A 16,205-nucleotide genomic window follows, 5' to 3' on the forward strand; every position below is an offset into this window, starting at 1 on the left:
GCGGGAGTCCGCGCCGGTTTTCGGGCCCGCCTGCCCCCACTGCCTTTGACTGCCAGTCGGGGGACACCGCTCCGGGTCCCCGGAGGCACGTGGTTGGGGGCAGCGGGGCTCCATGTCAGCCCTGGGGGCGTGTGTGCGGGGAGCGGGCAGCCCCTCTCCTCCCGCCGCTCCGCGCAGTTTCCCCAGAGGCCGGAGCCCCCCACCCGCTGCAGCCCCCAGCCCCGCTCGCGAGGTCCGAAGTGGCGGGAAAAGCCGGCTCTCCTGCCGAGGCGGCCTGTAAACCCTGGCGGAGGATCCGGGGCGCCCCGGCTCGGGCGTCTGGGGGCGCAGGGGCCGCGGGACTGCAGGTAGAACTAACCCCAGCGAGCGGGGGGCGCCCGGGGCGGTGAGCGCCGGGGCCGCCGCGGCGGGCGGGAGGGCGCCGGGCCCCTCCGCGCCTCAGGCTGGCGGGGCGATGGCGGCGACGGTTTCCCGGCGCCCCCGCCCCGGACGCCGATGGCGGTGCGTTCCGGCCCTCCCCCAACAGCTTCTCCCCCGCGGCCGCCGGAGCCGGTGAGGCCGGGAGGGCGGGGAGCCGCGGAGGGAAGGCGAGAGGGCGGAGGTTGCGCGGTGCAGGCGGCGGCGGCGGCGGCGGCGGCGGGAGGAGGCGGGCCGGGCGGGCGGGCAGGGGAGGAGGCGGAGGCGGGCGCCGTGTCGCACGCAGCTCCAGGCGGGGCAGCCCCGGTGGCTGAGGGACGCGGCCAGACCTTGGCGGGACGGGGGGGGGTTCACCGGGGCCCAGCGGCCGGGCGGAGACGTCGCGGGAGCCTTTCGGGCGTTTGGAAATGCGGGTGAGTGGCGGCGGCCCAACGGCGGCGGCGGCGCAGGCCCGGCCTCGAGCCGCGGTGTCGCAGTGACTGGGGCCGCGGCGGGCGAGGCCTGAGCCGCCGAGCCGCGGCCGGGCGGAATGGCGGCGGCCGGGCCGGGGGCACTCGCGGGGCGGAGGACGCCGCGGGCGGCAGAGGAGCGAGGCGGGCCCGGCCCTGAGTCAGCCCGGCCGGCTCGGGCCTGTGGCCGGGCCGCGGCTCCGGGGCGGCCAGGCCCGGACTGCGCACCGCGAAAAAGCCCGATTCATCGCGCCCGGAGGCGGCGGCCTGCTCGGCGCCGGGCCGGAGGCTGGGCCGGCGTCCGCGCCGCGCCTCGCGTCCCCCGGCGCGGCGACCCTCGCGGGACGGCCGCACTTCGGCCCTTTCTGCCTGCCCCCGCCTTCCGGATGGCGCTTCTCCCCCGGGCGCGCCTCCGGAGCAGCCGAGCCGGTCTCTCTGGCTTTCCGGCGCCCTGCCCGCGGCTGCCGGGCCCCCCGCTCGCACCGTGGCGACCGTGCAGGGCGCGATTATTGGGTAATAGTCTCCCTTCCGCTCCGCTCCCTCGGGGGAGCGGCCCGGCGCAGGGATGCCGGTGCGGCGGCGGAGCCGGACGGAGCTCCTCGGCGCCAGCCCCGCGCCCTGGCCTCGGCCCCAGGCCCTGCGCCCTGGCCTCGGCGCGCCCCCGGCCCCGGCACGAGCGCGCGCCCCTGCGCCGGGAGGTAGCCCCGGGCTGCGGGGATTTGGGGTCCCGGCAGGCACGCGGGCCGTGCGCTTCGGTTCCCGAGGCCCAGGTTAGCCCGAAAACTCCGCCTTTCCCATCACCTGTGTGGCGCTGTGCAGTGTAGACGTAGGATTGAGAAAGAAACGCTTGGCGTTCCTTAAGATGAAGCCCCAAAGTTGAGGGTGTCTCCTCTTGAGCTGGCTGTGCCAAAGACGATTCTCTCTGCTGATTGGGTCACTGTCGCTGCTTGCAGTTCGTAGTAGGGGTTAGGGTAAGTGCGCAAATACTGAGTTGCATTCAAGTTACTCAAGTATTTATTTACACTGTGTAATTGCTCTTTGCTGCAGTAGCATTAAAATAGTCCAAAGTTACGAGCGGAGTAAAGGGTGACTGTTTTTTTTAAATGCACTTAACAGATTGGAGAAGAGGAACTAAATTCATTCTTACTTGAAGCCAGGAGCTTCTAGGACGTAAGCATAGTTATTGCCCTGCAGAAGTGTGTGCAGTTTAAAGTTTCGTAGTTAATTTTGGAGTGTCCCTCAAAATGGACCCGGCTTTCTGAAGTCCTGGAGCATTTATATGTTACGTAGGATAATCTGTGATCTGTTGAAAAAGTAAAACTAAGCATTTTTGTAAAAAGTTTGGGTACGAGGTTTTTCTTTGTATTAGAAAGATTTTTGCTTGAAAGTCCTGTGTGTTGCTTTCCATAGTAAGTTGAAATAGTTGCATCGCATTTCAAATTCCAAAGCATGCAAACACAAGACTTGCTTTAACTCTATTATGCCCATTTTTGGAGGTTTCAGGAGAGTGCTCATTAAGCTTGAAAGAGATGGCTGAATTGTCTGCTTTTAAAAAGAAAAAGTTAAACTTTGTTTCCCTTGGTACCATTTAAAAATTTTTTTTTCCAGAAAACCAACTTCAGATACACTAGGTTTTTCATCAGTGTATACAATCCACTCTGCCTGAGAGCTGCGTGCTCAGGTCCCTGTAGGCACGTCCCCCAGCCTGCCCCAGGCTATGTGGCATCAGGATCTCGGGACACATGCCTGAGCTGACTGCTGGGTGTCCTTAGGGATCAGGCCTCGTGGACTCCTCTCCACTGCTGGGGTATCCTTTCTAACTCTAACTTAGCTTTTCTCCCCCTCCAAAACTTAAGGCTTTGAAAGAACATTTTTCTTTTTTAAAAAACAAGACTGGCCCCAGGCCCAGGTTAAATATAGCCCTGCCTTGCCTTTGGAGTTGGGGCTGAGGCTGGCCCAGTGCTGCTGTGGAGTCTGGGGGAAGCCTCTGTGGGAGGAGCCGGTGTGGGTCCTCAGGGCTTCGGGCACACGGTCACGCTGCTGCATACTCGGGCCAGCCATAGTGCACCTTCCTGCAGTGTGGAAATTTCAAGGGAGTAAGCGCTGTTCTGCACAAGTCTTCAAACTTGAAACCGCAGGGTCTGGGAAAACTAGGAGTGTGTGTGTGTGTTCCCTGCTGGCGCTGCCGGCCCTGGGTCCCCAAACCGTGCCCTTTCTCCCCTCACAGTTAAGTCAGCTTGTGATAAAAATGGTCTTTCAGTGACCATTCACTGCATTTTAGGTATCTGGAGAAAAGAGTGTGAACCACTTAGGGGCCTTGCTTTTAAAGAGTTGGTAATTTATCAGTTAGGTGACTTTCTTTTTGTTTTGCTTCAAGCCTGAGCAATGATTCTTAACTGAAGAATAACTAAAATCTGGATAAAACCCTTAAGGTTATTACTGAAGACCTTATAAGCTCCCTGTTTATAATATGTATATTAAATACATACTATAGCAATTATAACTAACTTTTACATCTTTTTATTCAGAGATAGGTCCTAGTTTCTGAAAAAGCTGAGTGTGTGTGTGTGTGTGTGTGTGTAAGAGATTCATTTCTTTTTGCTTAGTATAGAACATTTTGCTTGGGAAAAACAAGAGGTCCAGTGTGAATTGACTTTGCTAGTCCTGTATTTCCTCATTTGTGAGATGAAATGTGTTTCCATTGACACTGTTTGAGATATCTTTAGGTCCTTGAAGCCTGTGGTTTCTGTGGGAATGGGATACCTTTTAGCAGTAACAACATTTTGTAAACATTGTCTTGGAGAGCAAGTTGTATCCTCTTCATGTAGGATGGCAGAGTTGGAAAGCCCACATTTGCTGGTTAAACTTGCCTTGGGGAACTTGGAGCAAGTAAGCCCAGCTCTGTGCTCTTTGGCTTTCACTGTCAGCTGGCAGTTCCACTTCCAGAATTGCACGTCTGTTTGCCTCTTCCCTTTCCTGTCGCCTGACGGTTCGAGCATGGCCACGTCTGGAGCGCTGGTGCTGATGCTGTGTGGGCTAGGGCTTTCCCTGGGCTGCTCTGGTCTTCTCCCACTGGGTGGCCTCCTTTAGGAAGTGGGTGCTGTGGTGTGCCTCTGTTCCCGTAGCCTCCACACTGCTCCCACTTGAAATCTTTACAAAGCCCTGGGAAGTGCAGGTACCGCGGTGTAACCCACCTATAGAATGCAGAAGGAGCTGAGGCTTTGAGTGGTTAAGGCTGGGCCTAGTAGGATGGTGAAGCCCAAGTTAAAATAAACAGTAACTCCAGAGCCTGAGCTTTTAACTAGACAGTCCCTAAATGTGTGATTTCTATGACATGGAATACTAAAGAGATTCAAATCAAAAAGCTGTAAGGATTGACATCTGATAATTGATAATTAGAACAATTCATTATTCAGAACTAGGGTTTACTACCAAGAATAAACTTGTTCTTCCTGCTCTTTTAGTAACATTGAAGGAGAATAATTGGGCACTGATGGCATGGAAGTGACCAGCTTTGGAATTTGGGGACTATTGTTCAGTTGGGTGTGATGTTAAGATTTGTTGGGCTTGCAAAAATTTGCAAAGCCATATAAGGTTGTTCAAATCTAACCAGCTTTAATTTTTCAAAGGCCTATGTTAGACACTTTGAAAAAGAGATTGTGTGAAATCGGTGCAGCCATTTAAAATATGAGTAAAGTGTGTATGCACTGTTGAAAATAACACAGTAAAAATGATTGTAATCTTAGGGTGGTGACCTTGTGTGCTTTTAAAATGTTTTTCCAAAAAAAAAAAAAAAAAAGGGGGCCAAAAGATAATAGGTGGTTGGTGTTTTCAGGAGGCAGAAAACATGTAAGAAAACAGCACAGTAGTCACTGTAAAGGGACAACTTTGATTGCTGTAGAATAATAAAACTTCCGTATGTGAAAAGTTTATAAACAGAATTAAAAAGTGAATGGCAAACTGAGAAAAGTAACTTTCAAGCAAATCTTTCTTTCCTACAAAAAAAGGACCTCTCCAACTCATGGAAAAAATGGACAGACTAGTAAGTTTTAAAAGCAAGAAACATGAAAAAAATTTCAGCTTCACCAGCAGTACTGCCAGAAATACAAGTCAATGAGATACTGTTTTTGTTCTTTTTTGTTTTGTTTTGTTTATTTATTTTTATTTTTTGACAGGCAGAGTGGACAGTGAGAGAGACAGAGAGAAAGGTCTTCCTTTTGCCGTTGGTTCACCCTCCAATGGCCACTGCGTCTGGCGCGCTGCAGCCTGCGCACCGCGCTGATCCAATGGCAGGAGCCAGGTGCTTATCCTGGTCTCCCATTTGTTCTTACTTTTTAAAATGTTGACGTGGATGAAAAAATAAGCTGTTTGTGGGAAGGGTATGGAGAAATAAGCCCACTGGTACATTGCTAGAGTGTAATTTCAGACAGCTTTTCAAAAGCAAAACATAGAACAGAAGCTCACAAAATATGTACTTTAAAATAGTTAATCTACTAAGGATTTAGTTCGAGAAAATACAAAAAAAATTAATAGGTTAATATCCTGTCCTGGGTATCATGTTCAATTAATGCTCTTTTATTGAGCATTTGTTTTCAGGTTCTTTTTGCTATTAAATTTCATTGCTTAAATTATTTCATCAGTGTTTAGCTAAATCTTTGCATTTCTATAATTGATAAGTAATGAATATTAGACATACTGTAAAACAATATATGTAGTTTTTGGGATCTTATTGTTTGCAAATACAGTTTTTTAAAAAGATCTTAAACCAGAGATCAATACTAACTTGTCTCCATTGAGTGGTGGGATTATGGGTTATTTTTAGTTTATTCTTAGCTTATTTTTTCCTGTTCTACAGTGTCCATTTATGAGGGAACTTCAAAATGTTTTTGAAATAGGAAATTAAAAGATGAGTTCATTTTGGTGCAAAACATTTTGAAATCCGTGCATACAGAGATCTTCAAAAAGTTCACGGGAATATCTGTTTTGCATATAAGATCCTCAGGCAGTTCTGAAAAAACAGTAAATTTCAAAATGTTTTGTATCAAAGTAAACTTATTTTTAAATTCGATTTTCCATAAACTTTCTGAAATCCTGTTGTATTTATAACACTACGTTAGTCCCAATACAGTAGAGGCAGGAAGATGTTTCTGCTTGCTTTAGTGCTGAAATCACTTGCAGTTTACTTTACTGCCCACCCCTTTCCAGCTGGGATGCAGTGTTTGGTACTGCTGTGCTCGGGTCTTTGCAGCCTCATCCTTGCGTTCACTCCCTCTGTCTTCCCGGTCCTTCACATGTTTTGGTTCCCCTCTGTGAACCTCTCTGAATCTCATGAAACTCATGTACGTTTTGGAGACTAATGAAGTATCTCCCATGAAAATTTCCTTTTCTTAGTTGGGAACTTCTGTTTTTGCTTAGTTCACAACTCTGGTGATGATAGGTGAACTTTAAAGTTGAAGACTTAAATTTAATGTCTTTATGCTTAGGAATATAAATTTGCTAAAAATTGGAAAATAATAAAATATTTTGAGAGGCCAGCATTGTTAGGCAGTGAGTTAAGCCACTGCTTTTGACACCCACATCCCATATCTGAGTACTGGTTCAGGTCCCAGCTACTGATCCACCTTCCTGCTAATGTGCCTGGGAAAGCCCTGAAGACTGCCTAAGTGCTTGGACTCCTGCTTACTGTGTGGGAAACCTAGATGGAGTTCTAGGTTCCTGGCTTCAGCTTGGCCCAATCCTAGCTGTTGGGGCTGCTTGGGGGGTTGAACCAGCCAATGGAAGATTTTTTTTTTTTTTTTTTTTCTGTCTCTCAGTCACTCTGCCTTTCAAATAAATACTTTTGAAAAATTTTTTGGAACAATTTTGCTGTAGCTTGGGAAATAGCTTACTAATGACTAAAAGTGTATTCTAAGTGGCATGAATTAGGAATACTGTCGGAATTATGAGAATAGGTGCATAGGATATGTCGCCACATGCTAGGGGATGGGATGTCTTGATTACATAGGAATTAATTATATACTAACTAAAATAGTTATATCAGTTATGCCTCATAGGAATCCGAAAATCAGAATGAGGGAAAAAGGCAAGAGATCTCAGCCATCCATTTCGGAGGGGTGGCAGGAGGCTTGTCAGGCCGGAAGGAAAGAATGGGGAGCATGGACCCGACTTCAGAGTCCCAAGGATAGATGTAGGAGCCAGGCCTTTTACCTCTCACCAGATCTCACACGTATCTTTGAGAATTAGGAGACTTTGGTTGGGGGGACGATGGAGAAAGAAAAGTCTGGAATGATGTCGTCTGATTTCTCCAGTCTTAAAAGATTTAAAATATTTACCACATTGACTTGTAGGCTCATCTTGTATATAGTAACAACACTGGGTATTCAGCTCTAAGTATACACTAAAGGCTGTGCTGCACATGTTTTATGGCCTAGTCACTGTCCAGCCTCAGCTCTCTGCTTCTTGCATGTGCCTTGCATTGGACAGAAGTTTGTTTTTTTTTTTTTTTTAAAGATTTATTTATCTGAAAGTCAAGAGTTACACAGAAAGGAGAGGCAGAGAGAGCGAGGGAGAGGTCTTCCACCCGATGGTTCACTCCCCAAATGGCTGCAACGGCCTGAGCTGCCTGGATCAGGAGCCAGGAGCCAGGAGCTTCTTCCGGATCTCCCACGCAGGTGCAGGAGCCCAAGGACTTAGGTCATCTTCTACTGCTTTCCCAGGCCAAAGCAGAGAGCTGGATCGGAAGTGGAGCAGCTGGGTTTCAAACCGGCGGCCATATGGGATGCCAGTGCTTCAGGCCAGGGTGTTGACCCACTGTGCCACAGGGCTGGCCCCCAGAAGTCTGTCTTAAGCTGTCCTGGTTGCACATAGACTTTGACATTCAGCACACATGTCAAAGCATCAGATAGAGACTCCTGAAATTGGAAAGTCCCGCATGCTATGTTGACAAAAGACTAACTGGGTACCTAATGTAGAGTAGGTTGCTGCCAACAAGGGACCAGCAGGGAAAGAAAGGCTTAGGGATGCTGAATACTCAGCCAGTTGGGCAGTTTGGTCTGAAGCTGCCCATCTGTAAAGACAAGGAAGTAGGAGGGAAGATGTGTGACTAAGCAGACTTGGAATGCTGCTGGGTTGTGTATTGAAGGTCCTTCTATTAGTGTGCCTCACTGGTCTTAGAAGGAGCATTTATCTTATGGGATGATGTATATATTTAATTTTTCAGAAAGTTCACAGGAAATAGAATTAAAGATGAGTTAATTTTGGTGCATAATTGAGGGCCCTCAAAAAGTTCATGGAAATACATATTGTGAAAAAAACTATGTGAATTTCAAAGTGATTTTTCCACTAAAATAACCTTTCTATATTCCATCTTTCATAAATTTTGGGAAGTACTCTATGTATGTGTGTATAAAGTGTACCTTTAATAATAGTCTTTGAAGGAAGAAATTCCCTGACCATATTAAAGAACAATTTGTAGAACACATGCTGATTTTAAATAATAGAATGAGCAGGGTTATGGGCCTTACAGTGCAGATTTGGTATGTAGTAAGTTAACATGCTGGCATTTTCCATCCTGGGCGGAGCAGTGACAAGCATTCAGAAATGCTGGTGTTCTTTAGAGTACGGTGGGCTGTGCCATCGCAGCCTTGGGGCCAAAGATTCTGATGTATATAGGCATAGGCTCGGTAGTCTAGAAGTGATTTGTTGGGGCTGGCGCTGTGGCATAGTGGATTAAGCCACCACCTGCATATGGGTGCCAGTTCAAGTCCCAGTTGCTCTGCTTCCAATCCAGCTCTGTGCTATGGCCTGAGAAAGCAGTAGAAGATGGCCCAAGGCCTTGGGAGCCTGCACCCACGTGGGAGACCCGGAAGAAGCTCCTGGCTTCAGATCAGCGCAGCTCTGGCCACTGCGGCCGATTGGGGAGTGAACCAGCAGATGGAAGACCTCTCTCTGCCTCTCCTTCTCTCTGTGTAACTCTGACTTTCAAATAAACAGATCTTTTTTCAAAAAATGACTTGTTTCAGTTTAGCCTTGTATCTGAATCCTAGATTGAAAATGCTATTACAGAATGTCTATAAAGGTAAAGCATGTGGATCAGCATTAATCCATAATTGCTGCTGGGAAACAACAGAATTTGTCTCATTCACATTTCTCATCTTATTGGTGCTATCCTATTGAGAATACTTCTTTTTAAAGATGTATTTCATTTTATTTGTAAGGCAGAATTGGGGAGAGACAAAGCTCCATCCACTAGTTAACTCCCAAATGGCTGCAACAGCCAGGGCTGGGCCGAACTAAAACCAGGAGTCTAGAATTCTATTTGGGTTTTCCACATGGATGCAGGGACTCGAGCACTTGGGCCGCCTTTTGTTGCTCTCCACGCATTAGCAGGGAGCTGGGTCAGAAGCGGAGCAGCCAGAACTCAAAGTGGCACCCATATGGGATGCCAGCCTTGCAGGCAGCATCTTAACCTGCTGTGCCCCAACCCCGGTCCCAAGAGTACTTCCTACACCTAAAAAATAACATTAACTACAAAGATATTTAATTCTTCCTGTTAAAGATCTAAAACTTCTTGACTTTAAAAGTAAGTGCTGCTATACTTTCCCTTGGTTCTTCCTTGATTTGTTCAGTTGATTCTCCTGCATTTTAACTCTGGTTTCCAGGATATGTGAACGTTACTCACTTGATGGTGCTAGGTTGCATTTGGGGGTAGCATAACCAGATCTATATTTTTTAGTGCATTCTGGCCCCTCTAAGGGTGGGCTGTAGCTTGTACCCATTCTAGAGCAAGTTTTTTTCTTTCTTTTTTTTTTTCTTAAATCTCTGGGCAGACGGTTCTGTGGATAAACTTGAGGTTCTAATTATACCCTTCATGGGAATTCAGGAGCAATCTCTGACTGATCCTGTGTTCTGTGTTCTAGTTTGTTTTGCTTTGGAGTTTTTCAGTTTTGTTTAGGCTAAGAAATGCTCAGCAACTTGGAGCTGAGCTCGTAACCTCAGACTTCAGGGCTTTTCCCATGGCTAACCTGCCTTTACCTCCATCTTGCCCATGCTGCTCTTGTTCTCTAAACTATAAACAACTTCTCTACTCCTAGCATTGTATCTGAGACAGACTTGACATTTTGTCTCTTCTGTCTTCAGTGAACTACCACTTTTTTAAAGATTTATTTATTTGAAAGGAAAAGTTGGAGAAGGAGAGACAGATGTTCCATCTGCTGGTTTGCTCCTCAAATGATCACAATGTCCAGGGCTGGACCAGGCTGAAGCCAGGAACCAGAAGTTTCTTCCTGTCTCCCACATGGGTTCAGGAGTGCAAGGACTTGGGCCATTTTCCACTGCTTTCCCAGATGCATGAGCATGGAACTGGATTGGAAGAGGAGTGGCAGGGACTGGAACCATCACCTATATGGGATGCCCCGGCACTGCAGGCTGTGGCTAAACCCGCTAAGCGGCAGTGCTGGCCCTGAACTACCAGATTTTAATAATTCCTCCTTCAAAATACTTTTTTCATATCTTCCTTTTTGGTCCTTCTGTCACCAGCTTCAGTTGGCCCTGATACCCTCATACCTAGTTGCGGGGACCCAAGCACGTGGAAAGTGTATTACGTGAAACCAAGAATCGTGAAAGATTGCTTGTTGTGCAGTAATATGGTACTGCCTGTCACAAGTGCGGTATAGAAAACTAACAATCTTAACCTGTAGAATATTCTCTGCATATTTAAAATACGGGTTTTAATGACTATAAAGATGCAGCTGAACTGCCTCTGTCTCTTCTGCCCCCTAAGCAATACGCCTAAAGAAACTACTTTATTTCCTTAATGTATTAAAAAAATTACCATGTAATACTTCCACATTTTTGTGAGGTACCCTTGGGTACACACACACACACACACACAGAGTGCAGACCAGTTGAACAAAGCAGCCCCCCTTTTCCTGTCTTTGTGCTTACAATCTACTGGCTCCTGCCCTGGTTCTTTATAGGTTGTATACTGCATCATTGTGTACTACAGTGGCTCCACTGTGCTAAGAAACACTGGAACTTGTTACTTCTACCTGTGTTATGGTATCTGCTATCCAATGTCCCTCTACCTCCCCTCCCCTACTCTGCTTAACCTCTAGAAATCACAGTAGAGCCACATGGTGTTTTTTTTGTTTTGTTTTGTTTTTTTTAGCTTCTATCCATGGAGAAAACATGTGGAATTCATTTTTCTGTGTCCGGCTTAGTTCAGTTAATCTCCAGTTTCTTCCGTTTTGTTGGAAGTGTCAGGATTTCATTCTTTTTATGGCTGCATAATATTCCCTTGTGTATATACATCACATTTTCCATATGCATTCATCTGGCAATGGACATGTAGGTTGAGTCCTGATTCCATGTCATGACTGTTGTGAAAAATGCTGTAGGGACCATGGGAGTACAGGTGTCGCCTTCCCATGCCGGTATCATTTCCTTAGCATATATTCTCAGAAGTGAGGTTAACTGGATCATTTGGTAGTTCTTGTGTTTTGGAGGAATCTCTACACTGTTCTCCGTAGTGGCTATGCTGATTAGCGTTCCCACTCACACAATGTATGAGTTCATTTTCCTCAACCTCTTGAGCATCAGCCATTCTTACTGGAGTGAGATGACACCTTATTGTGGAAAAGAAACCACCATTTTTAAGATTTTTAAGAATTTATTAGAGTTGGAGGGAGAGACAGAAAGGTCTTCCATCAGCTGGTTCATTCCCTAAGTGACTGCCAAGGCTGGAGCTGGGCCTATCTGAAACCAGGAGCCAGAAGCTACTTCCGGGTCTCCATGCAGGTGCAGAGGCCCAAGCATTTAGGCCATCCTCCACTGCTTTCCCAGGCACATTAGCAGGGAGCTGGATGGGAAGAGGAGCAGCTATTATTCAAAACAGGTGCCAATATGGGATGCTGGCAACTCAGGCAGAGGCTTAGCCTATTATCACAGTGCTGAACCCAAAACCACGATTTTTTTTTTTTTTTTTTAAGAATTTTATTTGAGAAGTAGAGTTACAAAGAGAGGGAGAGATGGAGAGAAAGATCTTCCATCCACTGGATCACTCCCCGGATGGTAGCAATGGCCAGTGCTGAGCTGATCCAAAGCCAGGAGCCATCTCCCTTGCAGGTGTGGGGTCCCAGGTACTTGGGCCATCTTTGGCTGCTTTCCCAGGCCATAGCAGAGAGCTGGATTGGAAGAGGAGCAGCCGGGACACAAACTGGCACCCATATGGGATTCCCACACCACAGGCAGAGGCTTAGCCCACTAGCCACAGTGCCCGCCCGTACCCCCCCCCACACCACCACCACCATTTTTTAAAGATGTATTTATTTACTTGAAAGAGTTAGAGAGATTTGAAGCCCAGGTTTAAATATGCACTCTTGTATATATCTTAACTTGTATTAAAGACTGAAAATGTAAAAGCTCTGCATCAAATTAAGAGAGCAGTGTGACTTCATTATGCTGAACCAATTTGTCGTAAATGGGAAATGTGTTTGAAAGTTCTCTTAGGGAAAGTTGCAGATCAGAATTTTTGAATTCTGGGTTAAATAATTTATCTTAGTGGGAAGAAAGGTGATGAAAGGAGTTTTTTTAATTGAAAACCCTGATGATGGTGATGAACAGTGTCATGTTCTCTTAGTGATGTGCTGGCTTCCAGAGCCTGCTTATTGAGCAGATGGCTTTTGAGCCTAGTGCTTACAGCTATGGGGCAAACTGTGCACTGCATATCCGGGGAATTTGGAAGTTAATTGAATAGGATTGTGGGAACCACGAGTTGAAATGGAGCTCATTTAAATGAGAGTGAGAACATTTGCACGTCCTTCACTGGAGTGGTCCTCTGACACACCCCTCACCGGGGGAGACTTGGCAGCTGGTGCACTTCTGGCTTGCACCCTGAGTGGGCTGAAGGTGTTTCCCTGTCCAACAGTGTCCTGACCATCTCAGAGGAGCGCAGGGATGCTTGCTGCTTGCTAGTTTGTCTTCCCCAGGGTTCTGAAAATACCACAGAAGGGAAATGTCTCAGATGCTGACACGCAGCGGAAGGCCTTTAGTGGCGGCTCCTTCAGTTAGTGGCCTCTGCACAACAGAGGCTTGCCCGTTCACCAGTAGGATGGGTGTTCTATAAAAACAAATCTGTATTTCATGGTAGGATGAGAGAGTCACACAGATCTTAAGGTAGATGATATTTCAAAGAAAATCTGACCTCTATCAGCTACTTAGTACTTAGGGTTTATCACCAGCTCCCTGAGGCTATCAAGACCCCTTTGTGCCAGGAAGAACATTTTGGTGGGAATTGGAGGGGAGTACTGCTTTGGTGTCTTTGGTTATCAAAGATACTGTGGAATTCTCAGGCAATATTAATTTTCTTCATTTTGACTTAAAAGTTAACTATCCCAATTCCAGGTAGTGAAAGATAGATACAGAAGTGAAGAAATGTGTCCAGGCTTATGTGGCTACTGAGTTGTGGAGCCAGAAATTTGCCATTTCAGATACCTACATACATTTTTTATATTAGCTATTTGAAATGGTCTTATTGCTGTGAAGTTGATGAGTGTCTCATGAGTTGTCTATGGTGCAATAAATGCATTTTGTAGGATGACATAGCTCACAGAGTGGGGGAAAGATGCCCTGGGAAATACTTGTTCTGTACCATAAACTTTTTTTCCCTGTTTTACTTTTTTTTTTTTTTTTGACAGGCAGAGTGGACAGTGAGAGAGAGACAGAGAAAGGTCTTCCTTTTGCCGTTGGTTCACCCTCCAATGGCCGCCACAGCCGGCGCATCGCGCTGATCCAAAGCCAGGAGCCAGGTGCCTCCTCCTGGTCTCCCATGGGGTGCAGAGCCCAAGCACTTGGGCCATCCTCCACTGCACTCCCTGGCCATAGCAGAGAGTTGCCCTGGAAGAGGGGCAACCGGGACTAGAACCCGGTGTGCCAGCGCCGCAGGCAGAGGATTAGCCTATTGAGCCACAGCACCAGCCCTCCCTGTTTTACTTTTTAAAAAAATGTCCAGTTGCTATTTACTAAGTTAATTTGATGACTTAGAAAACAATGAACTGTACTCTTCAGTCTGACAAACAGATGTTGTGTACATGGTTCTGATCAAATATAATAGTGTTTGTCCTTTAAAGTGAGTGAAAATGCTTGAGAATGAAATATATGCAAGTACCAATCTAAACCATGAATAAATGTAAGTCCATCTAGAATTTGAATAAGAAGCACTGTGCTAAAACAGAACTAAAATTCAGTTCTTAGTGTTTAAAACTAGTGTTTTGCAATAAACAGGCTAATAATACAACACCTAATGGGTTTTTTTGTTTGTTTGTTTTTTAAGATTTATTTTACTTATTTGGAAGAGTTAGAGGAGGAGAGGCAGAGGTAGACAGATCCATCTTCTGTCCACTGGTTCACTCCCCAGATGGCCACAATGTCCAGGGCTGGGCCAGACCAAAGCCAGGAGCTTCTTCCGGGTCTCCTACATGGGTGCAGGGGATCATGCACTTGGGCCGTGGTCCTCTGCTCCTTTCCCAGGTGTATTAGCTGGGAACTGGATGGGATGTGGAGCGGCCAGGACATGAACCAGTACCCATATCGGATGCAGGCATCAGGCATCGACTTCACCCACTACACCACCTGTTGATTATAATGCAGTTACAACTTCCTGCAAGTTTTCAAGTTTTCAAAAGCAGTTTATATCAGTGAATCGTCTGGCACCCCATCCAAAGTAATGTAGTAATTGAAGTAGGAAAAATATAAGTGTTAACTGAATTAAGGTTCAGTTATGAATTGAACAGTACTTAACACATTAGATCTTGTGTGTGGACTTTTAAGATTTAAGCAGAATCTCTTCAGGGCTGGTGCTGTGGTGCAGCGTGTTAAAGCCCTGGCCTGAAATGCTGCCATCCCATATGGGCGCCGGTTCTAGTCCCAACTGCTCTGCTTCCGATCCAGCTCCCTGCTGTGGCCTGGGATAGCAGTGGAAGCCCAAGTCCTTGTGCCCCCGCGCCCACATGGGAGACCCGGAAGAAGTTCCTGGCTCCTGGCTTCAGATCCGCGCAGCTCTGGATGTTGTGGCCATCTGGGGAGTGAAACAGCGGATGGAAGACCTCTGTGTTTCCACATATCTCTGTCACTCTGTCTTTCAAATAAATCTTTAAAAAAAAAAAAAGAAAGAAAGAAAAAAACCTCTTCTACTTGTTCAGGTATCAAGTCTAAGAAGAAAAATTGTTAATTGCTAAGGTGTTCGTAAGAGCAAATTCTGTACTTAATGATATCTGAGATTTCTTATAAAAGTGTATGTGATAAATTAGCATGTGTGTATATATTACATATTGGAGGGACACAAGATTAATCAGAAAATGACTGATATGTTAATTCATTTACTGAAAGGGTCTACTAATCTGAAGCGCCTGCTAATTTTAGGAAGTGAGAGAAGGCCTAGAGTTAACTGGACTATGAAATGTGAAGTACATACATTTTCTCTTGTCCTACCCCAGAATAGTGAGTCTTAGCCTTGTTTCAGTTGTTAAAATGAAAAATTTTATAGTTTTTATGGCTTGTTTGAATAATTATATTTCTTTTTTTAAGGATTTATTTTATTTGAAAGACAGTTACAGAGAGAGGGGTCTTCCATCTGCTGGTTCACTCCCCAGGTGGCCACAATGGCTGGAGCTGTGCTGATTCGAAATCAGGAGCCAGTAGCCTCTTCGGGTCTCCCGTGTGGGTACAAGGGCCCAAGAACTTGGGCCATTCTCCACTGCCTTCCTGGGTGCATCAGCAGGGAGCTGGATCAGAAGTGGAGCAGCCAGGACTTAACCGGTGCCCATAGAGGATGCCAGAGCTTCAGGTCAGGTCTTTAACCCACTGCGCCACCAATGCCAGCCTCTTGAATGATTATATTTCACTTAAATTTTATGTGTAGTGTATATGTTGTGTACAGTACTGATAGCCGGCCATTAGAAAATGGTGTGAAATTCACCACTCTTCAGTCTGATTTTATGTTACAGTTCATATGCTGAGGGGTGAGTGGGAGTTGGGGTGTGTGTGTGATGTGTCATCAGAGGGCAGGTGTGGCTCCAGACTGGAGTAATTAATCCACCAGTGCTGGTGGAACACTTAGGCCAACGCACGAGCACTGCTTTCAGCCCCAAGGGTTCAACTGCAAGTAAGGTGCCTGGCCTGCAGCTCACAGGCCAGCGGTGGTGTTCCCAGAGTCCAGAAGCTGAGTGGGAGCTGCGTGTCTGCCTTGCGGATAAGCTCCTGCTCTCTCACACACACGCACACACGCTTGCATGTACACCCACACAGTTGCCTCCATTAAATCTCAAGGTCAGAAAGTTAGGT

At 46.7% G+C, this 16,205-nt stretch overlaps 1 protein-coding gene across 2 annotated transcripts in view; it reads left to right on the top strand.

The window, feature by feature from the left end:
• The first annotated feature begins 723 nt into the window (after positions 1 to 723).
• CUL1 (cullin 1) overlaps positions 724 to 16,205 on the top strand; it is a 107,496-nt gene continuing 92,014 nt past the window's right edge. Inside the window, exon 1 of one of the 2 annotated variants that reach the window (XM_062190698.1) lies at positions 724 to 830. The gene's annotated coding sequence lies outside the window, so the exon portion shown is untranslated. Of the gene's footprint in view, positions 831 to 15,492; positions 15,709 to 16,205 lie in introns of those variants that run through there. The other variant, XM_062190789.1, reaches the window with a different exon arrangement.

Source organism: Lepus europaeus, chromosome 1, assembly GCF_033115175.1.
Source record: "Lepus europaeus isolate LE1 chromosome 1, mLepTim1.pri, whole genome shotgun sequence".
Lineage (NCBI taxonomy): Eukaryota > Metazoa > Chordata > Mammalia > Lagomorpha > Leporidae > Lepus > Lepus europaeus.